The sequence below is a fragment of the Nelusetta ayraudi genome, unplaced genomic scaffold (genome assembly GCF_046127955.1).
Source record: "Nelusetta ayraudi isolate G7.1 ecotype Tasmania unplaced genomic scaffold, CSIRO-AGI_Nayr_v1 ptg000047l, whole genome shotgun sequence".
Lineage (NCBI taxonomy): Eukaryota > Metazoa > Chordata > Actinopteri > Tetraodontiformes > Monacanthidae > Nelusetta > Nelusetta ayraudi.
In genome coordinates, this window is record NW_027466097.1 from 1,634,654 (window position 1) to 1,648,340 (window position 13,687).

The window sequence follows — 13,687 nt, forward strand, 5'->3', positions numbered from 1 at the left end:
TATGTAGGGAGGTTAGCCTTTCTGTATTTGGGTTCTCTTTCTTTCTTTCGTTTGTTCTTAAGGCAAGCTAGTTGGTTTTTGGTTTATTATTTGCTGCCCACCGGTTAAGTTGTTTTGTTTATTTAATTTAATGATTAATAAAATGTTTTTTGTTGAAACTGCCAACTGCAGTGAAAAATTAATGAGGCTTGGGAGTCGGGGAAGGTGTCCCACACGTTGCGTCTCGGTCCCCCTCGACGGGACGTAACACAGAGTTTTCGCCGTGACAGCAGGTTGAGCTCCTACCGTGTTACAGGTGACGTCGTCACGTTAGCCTGTTCCATCCCTGCTAAATTCTTTAAAGAACTACCGTAAGTAAACTTTTAAATTATAATACGCTCTACACTAATTGTAATTTCCTGCCCGTGGTTCTATATTGCAACAGTTGACGGCTCATATCAGCAGATAAACAGCAACAATCTGGGCATTGCGGGTGATTCATAAATATGTAATTTCTTATTAATTAGCCCATAAGTGTTGTACACCAGTGTGACACCAATTGCTTGTTGCTGACAGCAGTGAAGAAATGACACTCTAGTGGTTCTGCACATTAGTATAAATAGAGTGATTCTCTATCATTACATCACAGGACGGCGGCACTCTGACAGATTCCATGAACCTGGACACTGATGATCCAGACTCCGGTCCAGATGACACAACAGGCCACAGTGGAAACGGGTCAGAGCATGGACTGGCTGCTGAAAGGATACAGGTAGGTGGCGCTGTCATCCCAAGTTGTGTGGTGTGGAGGATCAGGGCCAAAGTTCCAGATGCTCACAGATGTGACTGTGGATTCAGGAGGAGTGTTTGAAGGCTGGACTCCCAACAGTGATTGGCTGCTGAGGACCTCTCAATCACAATCAGGTTTTTTAGTGGCTGTGAGATCGAAAGTGAGTGAACATCATTAAATAAAGAGCTCCTGCAGGGTCCCAATTTGACAAGTACACTGCTAGGTGTGCTGCTTCGTTTTCGCCAAGGCCCTGTAGCATTCATGACTGACATTGAGGGAACGTTTCATCAAGTAAGAGTTTCCAACCAGGATATAAACTTCTTACGCTTCCTCTGGTGGCCAGATGGGGACATTACAAAGGACCTACAAGAGCACAGGATGCTGGTCCACATCTTTGGGGCAGTGTCATCCCCAAGCTGTGCTTCATTCGCCCTGCTGAAAGCAGCTGACGACAATCAGCATGACTTCCCAGCCGAGGTTATAAACACTGTTTGTCAAAATTTCTACGTGGATGATTGTCTAAAGGCCGTCAGCACGGTGGAACAAGCAATACATCTGTACCAGCAGCTAACAGACCTGTGCGGTAGAGGTGGATTTAAGCTCAATAAGTGGGTGAGCAATCATCGCTCGGTGCTGGCCGCCATTCCTGAAGAGCAGAGAGCTAAAGAGGTAAAAACACTTAACCTTGACTGAGACCAGCTCCCTATGGAGAGGGCCCTTGGAGCTCAGTGGGATGTACAGCAAGATACATTCACATTCAGCATCAGAACCAAGCTGGGATGGGATGAGGAAATCCCTCAGGTCATGGTACATCCCATATATAGTTTTTCAAGCGCCAAACTACAACAAAGGAACTCATCTATAACAAATCTACAACCTTGTGTTAATGGCGACAGCGTCAGCAGCCACAGCAGATCCTGTTCGTGACGCCAAAATTGTGGTGAATTCTTCTGGTGGATTCAGGTGATGTAGATGTTGAAGGAGTCTTCACTGACACAGACTTAGTTGGATAAAAACTGGTTTATTTCACAGAAGTCAAGAGTCAGACAGGCACCTAGAACGCCTGGGGATGTCTCTGGGCCAGATGTGAGCAACTCCAATGATCCTTTGTTCACATCACCTCTTATACCCCCAGCAACCAGGGAGGAAGATACAGGAAGTGGAGGAGGATGTATGCATTCCATAGTTGCACCCCCAATGGCCATCTGGTTTCAATTTGGTGGACCTTGGCAACGACAAGACCATATATGGACCCTAACGTCCTTAGGGAAAGAGTGCCACAGCGGGTTCACCGCTGAGTTCACATCAGGCCATACACATAAGATCACATGAGGACATATGCATAGATTCAGATACTACAATGTACAGCAAGATACATTCACATTCAGCATCAGAACCAAGCTGGGATGGGATGAGGAAATCCCTCAGGTCATGGTACATCCCATATATAGTTTTTCAAGCGCCAAACTACAACAAAGGAACTCATCTATAACAAATCTACAACCTTGTGTTAATTCTGATTAATAAACTAAAGCTTATTCGATTATCATTATGTTGTTTTTTTTTTAAACGCTCATACAAAACAAAAAAAGTGGAGGGAGAGTAGTCTGAATCGGATTCTGGAGCATTGCTCTACCTCATCCATCGCACTCATTAGCGTCACATCCACTTGTAGTGCATCATTTCCGCCAGCAAGCTTCTCCTGTTAGACCTTCCCCGAGGTGGTTGGTGGGGTGACAAGCACCCCGCACGTGACCTCTACGATGAGCTTCTACCCACGGAAGTGCCATAGGAAGACACGGATTAAATAGTATGGCTTGTCCACCAGAAGGCTGTATTATGGTGTACATAATGATGATGTGGTGAAGCTGCTGTTGTCTGACTGTTTGCTCTAAATGTCCTCCAGTGGATCTTCTCACTGGAGGTCCTGACCACGGTTATAATAGTTAACGAAAACGAACAAAATAACGAAAACTTCAATTGAAAAAAACAATTGTCACGTTCCCAGGGGTTAGGATTTTGGTACCTGCCTCGTTGGGGTTTTGAAGCGAGCAGAGCTGAGACCATAAGGGTGACGTAGCAACGTTCAGGACACTGATTGGCCAAAGGCAGTCTTTCACGAAAGTCCAAAACCGCCATTTTCAAATGCCTCGCGTGTGGATTTTTACATTAACACGTATTAAAAACTGAAAAGCTTATGAAACTGTACCATGGGTGAACAAAGAACTACAGAAGTTTCTGTTCTCTGTGGCCGAAGAAAAAGCACAATGCAGACAGTTGTGCAGAAAGTTTAGTGTTAGCTAAAATATCGGGCACACAGACGTACTTATTATGTATACATTTCTTTCCATTGTAACAGGTCACTACAAGATCTGCAATCCATTACCTAGAATTGGTTTTCCTTAAACAGATGTACAGGATTACTAATCTGACTTTGATGGGCAAATTTGACAACAGAATACAATTATGAAGCACTAAAACACAGGACCACAAAACAATTAAATGCATGATGAAATAATGATATGCTTTGTTAAATGAAATAAAATGGCATTTTCAACTAAGTAATAAAATAGTCGGTGGTGCAGTGGTTAGCGCTGCCGCCTCACAGCAAGAAGGTCGTGGGTTCGATTCCGGGGCCTGGACCTGGGACCTTTCTGTGTGGAGTTTGCATGTTCTCCCTGTGTCTGTGTGGGTTCTCTGCGGGTTCTCCGGCTTCCTCCCACACTCCAAAAACATGCACGTGAGGTCAATTGAACGTTCTAAATTGCCTGTAGGTGTGCATGTGAGTGTGAATGGTTGTTTGTCTGTATGTGGCCCTGCGATGAACTGGCGACTTGTCCAGGGTGTCACCCTGCCTTCGCCCTAAGACAGCTGGGATAGGCTCCAGCAGACCCCCGTGACCCTGAATAGGAATAAGCGGGTATAGAAGATGAATGAATGAAATCTTTATTGAATGAATGACACATTTTATTTCACTCGTGGTTTATGTAATTATTATTTTTTGCTCCATAGCTTTCATGATTCAGCATTACATGTTAAGCATGATGAATTGCATGAAAAGAGAGAGCACTCGCTGATAAATTAACATGGTGTGCTGTTTAATTCCATGAGGACGACAAAATATTTGCAAATTTGTGTTAGGTACACACATCGACAGGTGCAAGAGAAAGGGAGGAACTTTCAAGATCGTTGAGTTTTTATTTATTTATTTTTTTAGTTCTGATGAAATAAATAGACCAATCATTTAATTACTTTTTCTGCTTTCCAAAGAGGTTATTCATTAAAAAATATGTGTGGCAGTGCTGTTATGGTCCATAGAGAGTTGCTTCAAAGAATTATCATTTATTATTCAGTGGCACATTGCTCACTTGTTTAATACAGAAATAATAGTATATTATTATAATAATACTATTTTATTAATATAATAATAATGTTAATGATGATGATGATAATAATAATAATAATAATAATAATAATAATAATAATAATAATAATAATAATAATTATTATTATTATTATTATTATTATTATTTCTAAAATTTCCAAACAACAATCGTCAGTTGTTCCGTAAAAAATACATTGATTTCCATGTTGAATTTTGTACGGTCCGTGAGCGCGCACGTCTGTCAGTGACGGTCTCCACACTGACACAACTGCGCATGCTCTATTATCCCATCAATGCGGAAGTCAAAAAGTTTTGGGAGCCATGCGCTGGGTGAGCAACTTCATTGAAAGGAATGGGACGCCATCTGGGGGCTTGCCGCACTGTCACGCAGGTTGTGACGTTGCGGGCCGGCGACGCCGACAGGTATGATGTGAATGATTGACAGCTACCATTCGTTCCCGTTAGCGAGAGGATTAAAAACAAACAGACACCATAATGGCATCAAAAAGGAGTTATCCCAGCGGTGTGGAGAAACGGAAGGAAAAGATAACTGATCAAGAAAAACTTGCAAAAGGGAAAGGTAAGTTATTTGTTTGTGATGTGGGCTGGAGAGGTGGAGGTGAAACGCTGTTGTCCCCCCCCCCCAAGTTTGTTTATTTGTCCTGCTAGCCAGCTAGCTAGCTAGCTAGCGTCGGATAAATGTTAGCTGGCTGGCTAATATTTGTTCGTCATGAATCAGCGTTTTTGTTTGTTTTATGAAAGTTGACCATATCCTGCCATGTTGGCCTATCCTGCCATGGGAATGACTGATTGACTCCAGACCCGTTTATTCACATTCTAACAGGGAGGGCGGGAGGGAGGGCATGTTGTAGTTGTTGTTGTAGTCAGTCCCCTGTTATTGTTCAGTTCACATATTTGACTCTTAATGTTATTTTAGCCTTAACTTAGGATGAATTTACTAAGCTTAGTTTGTATTTTGTAGGCCCTTAATTAGAAATGTGCTACTGTTTTAGAATTCAAAGAAATATTTTATGGGAATACTTTATTTGGCATGGTGTTGACTATTTTAGACTGTTGTGGCAGTGGGTCATTTATCTTAGTTTTATTACTTTAACTAGTACAGTGTGTAAAGTAATGCCAAAAACTCTTAAAAATGACAGTTTTGTAATTGGGTAAAAGCTTTAAAGGGACACTGCAACCATAATGTTTAATTTAAAAACAAATGAATTTTTAATTTTCCTATATTACTGCAACATCACTGTAATAATAAAATAGGAAAATGCGCTTCTGATCTATTTTGCTTGATGATCTAATGAGCTTTGTCTCTGCAGGAGCAATTCTAAAATATGTTGGCGCTCCAGACATTGAGCCAGAGGGATCTCCCGAACATCCTGACCAGGAAGCTCCAGGACCAACACGTTCCTCAGAACCTCCTTCTGTCCAGGTGAATAATGTGTGTTATTCTTAGTAGCTAAGCTGATAAGTGTGGGACGAAACTAAGGCAATTCAGCATTATTTTGATTGTTGGTTTGCTTTTTAGTGTTGCACTTGTTGGTTTGTTGGATTTTCTTATTTAAAGTAAGCATTTTTTTTTATGAATACTCAATCTGTTGTATTTATTGACATATAGAGGATTCTTTTCCTGGTATTATAGTGTTTGTTTGTTTTTAAATCAGTTTAACTTGCCTGAGTTGCTCAACTGAAGATGTTTAATTTTACCTGTAGCCTGTTTTGCTCACGAGGTGTAATAGATTGTGGAATCTTAGTAGACCTTAGTAGAGGCACGCTGCTGAGAGTGGCAGCAATCAGCTCTGATGACCGTGGTGCTTGTAAATAAGGCAAATGCGCCATCTAGTGGGATGCAGCATGTTTATTCGTGTTGGAGCAATGACAAGTACGACTAACAAAACAAAAGATGCACAGGGTAAAAAAAAAAAATCATAAACTCAAGCCCAACAAAGATAACAGATGGGCATAACTGTAACATTACATAGTAATGATTACTAGTACTACCAAAATTTCTCTATTTTACTTTTCAACTCCAACTTGAACTATTCATCCCCTTTTTTCAGCAGCCATTAAGACAAAAGGATGACACTTATGCATTGCATCAAACTGTGATGCACAAAATAAATTAAATTAAATCAAAACAATAAATAAAGTGTGCATTAACCAGGGGGCAGTGCAATACAGTACAGGACTCAACTGATATAGTGCAGTTAGGCAGTATAGCCTATAACAGCTGTTTAGCATCCATAGTAATCCACAGTCAGTGCCATAATCATCCAGTCAGTGTCATATTCATCCATAGTCAGTTTAATATATATGATATCGCGCAGACCCTCGTCCTCCACCACATTAATTGGCCTGCAAGCCGTAGCCACACCCATTTAGCCCCCGCTGTTGAAAGTTGGCGTGTGGTGGACGCGGCCAGTGGTCTCCGTGCCACACCATCCAACGTGGTTTGCTTTACCTCAGAAGGGGGCGGAGGGCTCTCTGCGTCAGCTGTATGCTTCGCAGACAAGTGAAACGTAAGACTGCTCGTACTCCGGTGGAAACTAAATACAGCTTTACAGTAAATGCATATCACTTTTGTCCTGTCAAGACTGCCATCTGGCAGGGTTTTGAAGTGGAACTTTCCATTTACAATTGACGCCTTATCCATGTTAGTCCTTCCTAGTGCTCATCTACGCTCAGTGTCTTTTTCTTTTTTTTGTTGTGCTTACAAGCCGGCTGCAAGCGTGTGACTGTGTGCTGTGAGTCAATTCATTTCCCGTTTGCACAATCTACGGAGCGGCCAAAGGTTCAAAAAGCACTTTAATTAATTAATTAATTAATTAATTAATTAATTAATTAACTATGTGTTAGGTGGGTTTGCCCCCACCTTCGCGTCATCAATCACACCTGCGCCGGAGTGCAATCTTTGCATCCCTCAGTGCGTTTACATGGTACTAGAGAAATTTGAATTATTGCCTTCGGCGCGAAACAACCAGCAAACGCGAATAAGAATGTTGACATTTGGAGAGAGGATGAGACCGGGGCGATGCTTTCTCTTCTAAAAGAGATGGACATATTAAAATAACGCGCAACGGAGACCTTTTTAAAAAGGGTAGCGCAGCAAATGCAGGGCTCCGGCTTTGCGCAGCCCTGAACAAATACGTATTCCTTCGTATTTATATTTCTACCTTTTCGTTCACATTTTTTATAAGTTAGAAGAATTTCAACTTTGTAAATAAAAGCACAGCAAAGAGATGTTTTTCTGATTTGTTTTTATTTCGATAATTTCGCTGTTATTCTGCTGGAAACGGCGTGCAGCGGCACAAGCTTCCTCCACGGTCGGCTCTTTAATGAGCGTGTGTATAACTGAAGACACCGTTCCTTTGCAAAACCTGTACACAAACTCTCCCACCAGTCTGCGCAGAACCGGCATCCAACAAGAACGAGAGTTTGGGGTCCGTGGCGACGGCACAAAGCGTAGCATCGAAGACATTGTGTTGTTGTAGCCCTCCAACAGTAAACAACGTTCTTGTCTCATGGTTATCTTTTAAGATAACCATGAGCACAAGAAATAGGGTACAGCTTATCTGCAAAGTAAGTAACACGTACATTATGAACTATCATTCTATATCATAATGATGTAATATGTCAACCGAAAGCAGCTGACCAGCTGAAAAGGCTCACTCCACCCCCTACTGTTGGGAGGAGGACACGTTCCCGTCAGTAATTCAAATTTCTCAGCTGCATGTATAGGGGGACAAGGTGAGAACTCCGATTGGACGAGAAAACCAAATTATTGCTTAGTCCGATTAAGCTCTGCATGTAAACGCACTGATTACACCTGTGCCAGAGTGCAGAGTGAAAGCAGCTCTTTTAAAAACAAGCGCAGGCTGAAGTCAGCACTCTGTCCTCTGGCGTGTCCACGCTGAGAACTCTGTCCTTCGCAGTTCTTAGCATTTCGGCTAGCAATCCCAGAGCGGGCTGGGCCATAAGCACAGCCGGAGGAGGAACCCTGGAGGGTGCCCGTTCATCGGGAGGTGGCGCTGTGTGTGCGTGATCGTTGTGCATTCACGGCAGGCCCCCCCCGCCCCCTCTCCTCCTCTGGCGCTCGGCGGGGAGGCTGCCTTGCAGTTGAACACCGGTGCGCCGAGACGGGTACTGGAAGGACGCTGGTCTCAACCCCCTGCCTGGGTGCAGTCGCTCCGTCTTCCTCTGTTTTCTCCATTCCCCTCTGTTACTGTTGCGGCGGCGATGTCCTCGCAATCAATTGCCGCACCAGTCTAGCCGGGTAACAGCGGTGTCACCACCACAACGCGGACACTTTTCCTTTGATTTTGGTTTATTTGGTTTAGACAATTCAGTTTGTCTGTTTCTTTTGTTAGCGTAACCACTTTCTTTGGTTGGTTTTCTTTTCTTTGTTTTGTTGTGAAATTTTGGTGAAACTTTGGGTTTTCTGTTGAGTAGCTATCTTGTTCCCCAGTGATCGTTACCTTTTTGTTTTGGGTTTTGGTCCTCTGTGTGTGTGTGTGTGTGTGTGTGTGTGTGTGTGTGTGTGTGTGTGTGTGTGTGTGTGTGTGTGTGTGTGTGAAGAATAAATAAAAGTTTTCCTTTCGTTCTAACTGTTTAACGCTTGCCTGGGTGTCTCAAGGTATTAGTATGTTAATTTTGTTCTCTTTTCTTTAGGACAGGAGTTGGCGTAGCGTGAATTTTGGTTTGTAGTGATTCCCTTAGCTTTGTTTATTCCCTTTTTTGAGTTTTCTTTGGTTTCTTTGGCCCTGTTCCCCTTATTTTCTTATGTTGAACAGTCTTTTTGGTATGGTTCTTATTTCCTTGACACTCAGGCAGCTCAACCTGGTCTATTTTAAATTGTTGTCAAATAAAGCTGTTTCATTGGAAGTCCGTCTCGTCCTCTTAAATTTCAAAGCGTAACGAACCTGTGTAGCCCGAGGAATTTTATTATAGTTTATTTCCTGGGGTGCAACTCCCCAGGTGGCATTGTCAGGCACCCCCCCCCCCCCCCTCCCACAATTTTCCTTTATACCCACCATCTGAATTGTCTCCACCTCCGCCAGACCCTCCCCCTCGCCACATCTAGTCTTTTTTTGATAGGCTGCCCTCGCTATTAACCTCCCTCTCATCACAGCTTTAATTGTGTCCCACAGTATGGAAGTGTCTACTGGACTATCTATGTTCTCCTCCATAGAGCATTTAATCTCTTTCTTAACCTCCTCCAGTGTTTTTGGATTATTTAGCATACCCACATTTAATCTCCAAAGTGTGTTTTTCTTCCTCTTATTTAGACAAATAATAAGGTAATTAATACTGTGTCAGTACAAGTCAGTCGTTCCTATTTTACATTCCTCTATTCTGTATCTGTCTGTAATGTTAATAAAAAAAATAGTCCTCTGTAACGGGTGGAGGTCCCTCCAAACATCAAACATCCCGAGTTCGGCTAGAGAGACGTTGACAAGTTTCGACAGGCCGGTCTGACTTCTGTTGCCATTAGTTGTGTCGAGTTTAGCTTTTAAATCATGTTGATTTAGCTCTTGCTGAGAGAGATGTGTTTCCTGTAGATCAGGCATGGCCAAACTACGGCGTGTCTCTGTCCGGCCCGCGTGAAGGCAGTCAAAAATCTAACCTAACTTAGAAATGACACTTGAACCTGCAATGAGTATTTTAGTCGTTCTAAATGAGTCCAACGTTAGTAAAAAAGGAGCGACCCGGACTTCCCACAGTCTCTTTTCTCTTAACATGGGAATTCAATTTTAATAATTTGTCAACTAAAAACACCGGTCATACTAGAACATCCCTACCAGCTTTCTTCCCTTTATTCTCTGAATTTAATCAAAGAATCTTTGAAACTCTTGTAGCTTTTCTCTGGCTCGTGTCGCTCCTGATGCGTAGCCCCTCCAGGATCCCTCCTTGCACTGCCACTCCGTCGTAGTGCGGGGCACCGAGTGCCGCAGGCCCCTCCGCACCCGTCGCCACCGCCGTCTTCTCCGCCAGGCCGCGTCTCGCCAATTCCTCCTTTACCTCCTCTGCGCTGTTGTAGGTTCGAGTTCCCGTATCCCAGTGGGTCCTCATCTTGGTGAATGGCGTCTGGAAGCGGATGCCCTTCTCCTTCAGGATTCTTTTAGCAGTGTTGTACTCCTTTCTCTTTTGGACCATCTCTGTCGCGTAATCGTGATGGAATGACGGTACTTTATTCCCCAGTTCTATTTTCTTTGTCCATAGCTCTCTCAGGACCCTCTCTTTGGTAGTAAATTCCAGAAAGTTAACAATGATGGGTCTCGGTTGGGCACCGTCCGCTGGCTTCTGTGCAAATGAGCGATGTGCTCTCTGAATTTGGAAATTAAAATCTGCTGGCAGGTGCAGTTCGCTTTTCAGCAGGTCTTCCACAAACTTGGCCACAGATTCTCCCTCCTCTCCTTCAGTGACTCCATAGATACGTAGGTTGTTTCTCCTCGGCCTGGACTCCAGGTCAGTTAACTTGTCCTGAAGAGCTTTTTGTTCTCTCAGTGATATGACCAGAGCGTCATTAGCTTCCTGTGCCCAACGTTCTAGTTTTTCAATCCGCGACTCAGCCTTGTTGATCTTGCCGGTCTGGAGCTCCTGTTCGGTGATGACTTTCGCAAGTTGTTGATTTATTTCGTCTTTGAAGTCGTCCAAGTCTTTTTCCACGTCGTTCCTCAGTGTTTCTCCAAACGTGCGAAGGACTTCTTTTGATTCCATTTTTAAATCCCGTATCTCCTTGCTAATAATTTTTATGTCCGAGCCCTTTTCCGCGTCGTTAGTCACGAGGAGTTCGTTTCGCCATCTCCCTCTGTTTCAGAGCAAGCTGGTAGTTCCGCCATATTGTCTGTTACTGTGTTTCTCTTTTGGTTGAATCAAGTTTTCCTTCCCATTCCAACGTTCCCCTGATCACTTTGTAGTTAATATGATATCTGACAATAGTTATTCAAGTTTTCGGGGACTTTTTACCCTAGACGGTCGAGAGCCCTGGTGTCGCGCAGTCTACCGCTTTATGGCCAAACCAGAAGTCCCTTCCCTCTAGCCTTTTCAAGGGGGAGGTGGCTAGACTTGGCTCTTGTGGGATGAGAAGCAGAAGGCCTGTCCGATCTGGGGGGAAGATGAGATGACATTTTTGTGGGTCAACACAAACTCATCTGCGAGGACAGCCGCCTTGGACAATGACGACACTTTCTGTTCATTCAAGAACATTACCACCTTCTCTGGCAAAGAGTCTTTAAAATCTTCTAAAAGAACGAGCTCACGGAGTGACTCAAAGTCATTTTTGACATCATTAGCTGCACACCATTTATCAAAGAGGTTGCTTTTCTCCCATGCAAACTCGACAAAGGTTTGACCACTAGATTTTCTATGGTTCCTAAATTTTTGCCGGTAGGGCTCAGGAACAAGCTCATAAGCAGGAAATTGCTTCCTTTACAACATCATATTGCAGGCTGTCTTCTAAGAAAAGAGCAGACACCAACTCCTGTGCTTTTCCCACCCGCTTGCATTGGAGAAGGACAGGCCACATGTCTCTTGGCCAGTTGAGTGGCGAAGCTATTCGCTCCAAGGCACTGAATTATGAATTCTGTACCTACCTACAACCCCCCCTTCCGTGGCCCGCCGACTCGATGCAGGTCTGTCATGTGGCCCGTTGCTAAAAAAGTTTGCCCACCCTCTATACAGACAGTGAGTTGGAGCAAGCTCGTAAGCACTACTTCCAGATGGCCCGCACTGCCAGTGAGGGGAAATGTGTCATGTTCAAAGAGCTGAGATGCAGGCTGGTGAGAAACACTGTCACCAGCATGATTTCTATCTTGAGAGCCAGTCAGCAAGGAGAGGGGGTCTGGTACCCTTCTGAGCATGAAGTCACTGCAATGGCTAAAAGACTAGTTGAGTATTATCCCATGCTGAAGGATTAAGACAAAACAATGAAACATGTAAGTGATTATATTATTTTGCGCACTTAGATTTTGAAGCATGTGGTTATTTTTGGCTGATACTTTTTTTTATCTGTGCATGTTCACTTTCCATCTTTATTTAAATAAACCTATATGCTCTTGACTCCAAGTGCAAAACATCACAAATGGACAGTTCTGTATTCAAGTCATATATATATGTACAAAGTGAGGAGCATGGGGGGGGGAGTGAAATTTTATTTACCACAGGCGAGCACTTACAAGAATCTTCACAAGAGATTCGCCAGAGAGGGGCCACAAGAAGAAAAGGCATCACATTGACTTCTCAGCAAGTGACCAAGAAGAAGATCATGATGCAGACTCAATTGGTGGATCAACAATTATTTTGTGTCACACACCAGGGCGCAGTTCTGATAATGGCCACACTTCACGTAAGTAGAAACATGTCCATTTTAATAATAATGATAATGTATGAAAGCCAGGCAATGTTATGATAGTTTTGGATATCATGATATATAACAGGCATTTTTACATTTGAATTGTCATTTGATATATTTTGATGCTCCAAACAATTTCATCCATTTGACTGATTTACTGATTTGTCTCCTCCATTTCATCAGCCAAAGATGGTCTGACAGCACAGGCCAGACATTATCAGACCCTGCAGGAGCTGTACAAGAAACCAAAACCCAACCAAGATGCTGTCTCCCAAATTCTTGACCTGCAGTTTCAAGCAAGAAGATCCTTCATTGATAGTGATGTTCTGAAAGAACAGGACAAGGCCAACAAAGATCCTGGATGCATATCCATGTGTCAAGGATCTTTATCGTGTAAGTGATTAACTTGTTTTGGTTTATGATGAAAAGCAAGCATTTTTGCAGATTTTAACATTGACTTGCATTATAGGCGATGAATGAGCTGCGGCGCATTCTGGATAAGGGCAACAGAAAATTCATTGATGAACTAAAAAAAGAGATGGGAAGACTTCTGCACCGATGTGTAATTTTATGGTGTTTGGATAAAAAATGAAGTGATGAAGCCATGCATAACGCTGGATGTAGGTGAGTCATTTGGCTGTGTCTCTAATTGACTGTGTAGCTGTTTCCTTGGACATAGGATGGTTTATGTTGCGCTGAATGAATAGATGCAGAATGGTAATACTCTTCATGCTGAAAAAATAAGATTTTTTTTGTGATCAACACAAACCTAATAAGACTCATTTTTAGGAAGACTAACTTTGAACTCAAAGTTGATTTGTTCTATTCCAGTGGAATATTCCATCGCGCTGCTCAGGGCACTCCCCACACTCTTTCCTTCACCAAGTCCACCACCGAAGAAGCTGGGACATGCCAGTGAGGCACTGCTTCATGTCATTCAGGTGAAAGTTTTTTTGCATTTTCTCACATTCAACACTTCATAGTTCCATGCATGGATGTGGCGTTTCCTTCTTCTTTTTCTTTAGCCAACAGAAGATCCCACAATGTACTCGCAGAAGAGGTCTTTCTGCACCCCTGTGTTGCTGTTTGATGGGACCCGCTGTCTCATCTGTCTTGGAGCCACTCCCGCCACCACGCTTGCCAAGGAAGACTTGAGTGACGGTCTGCTTCA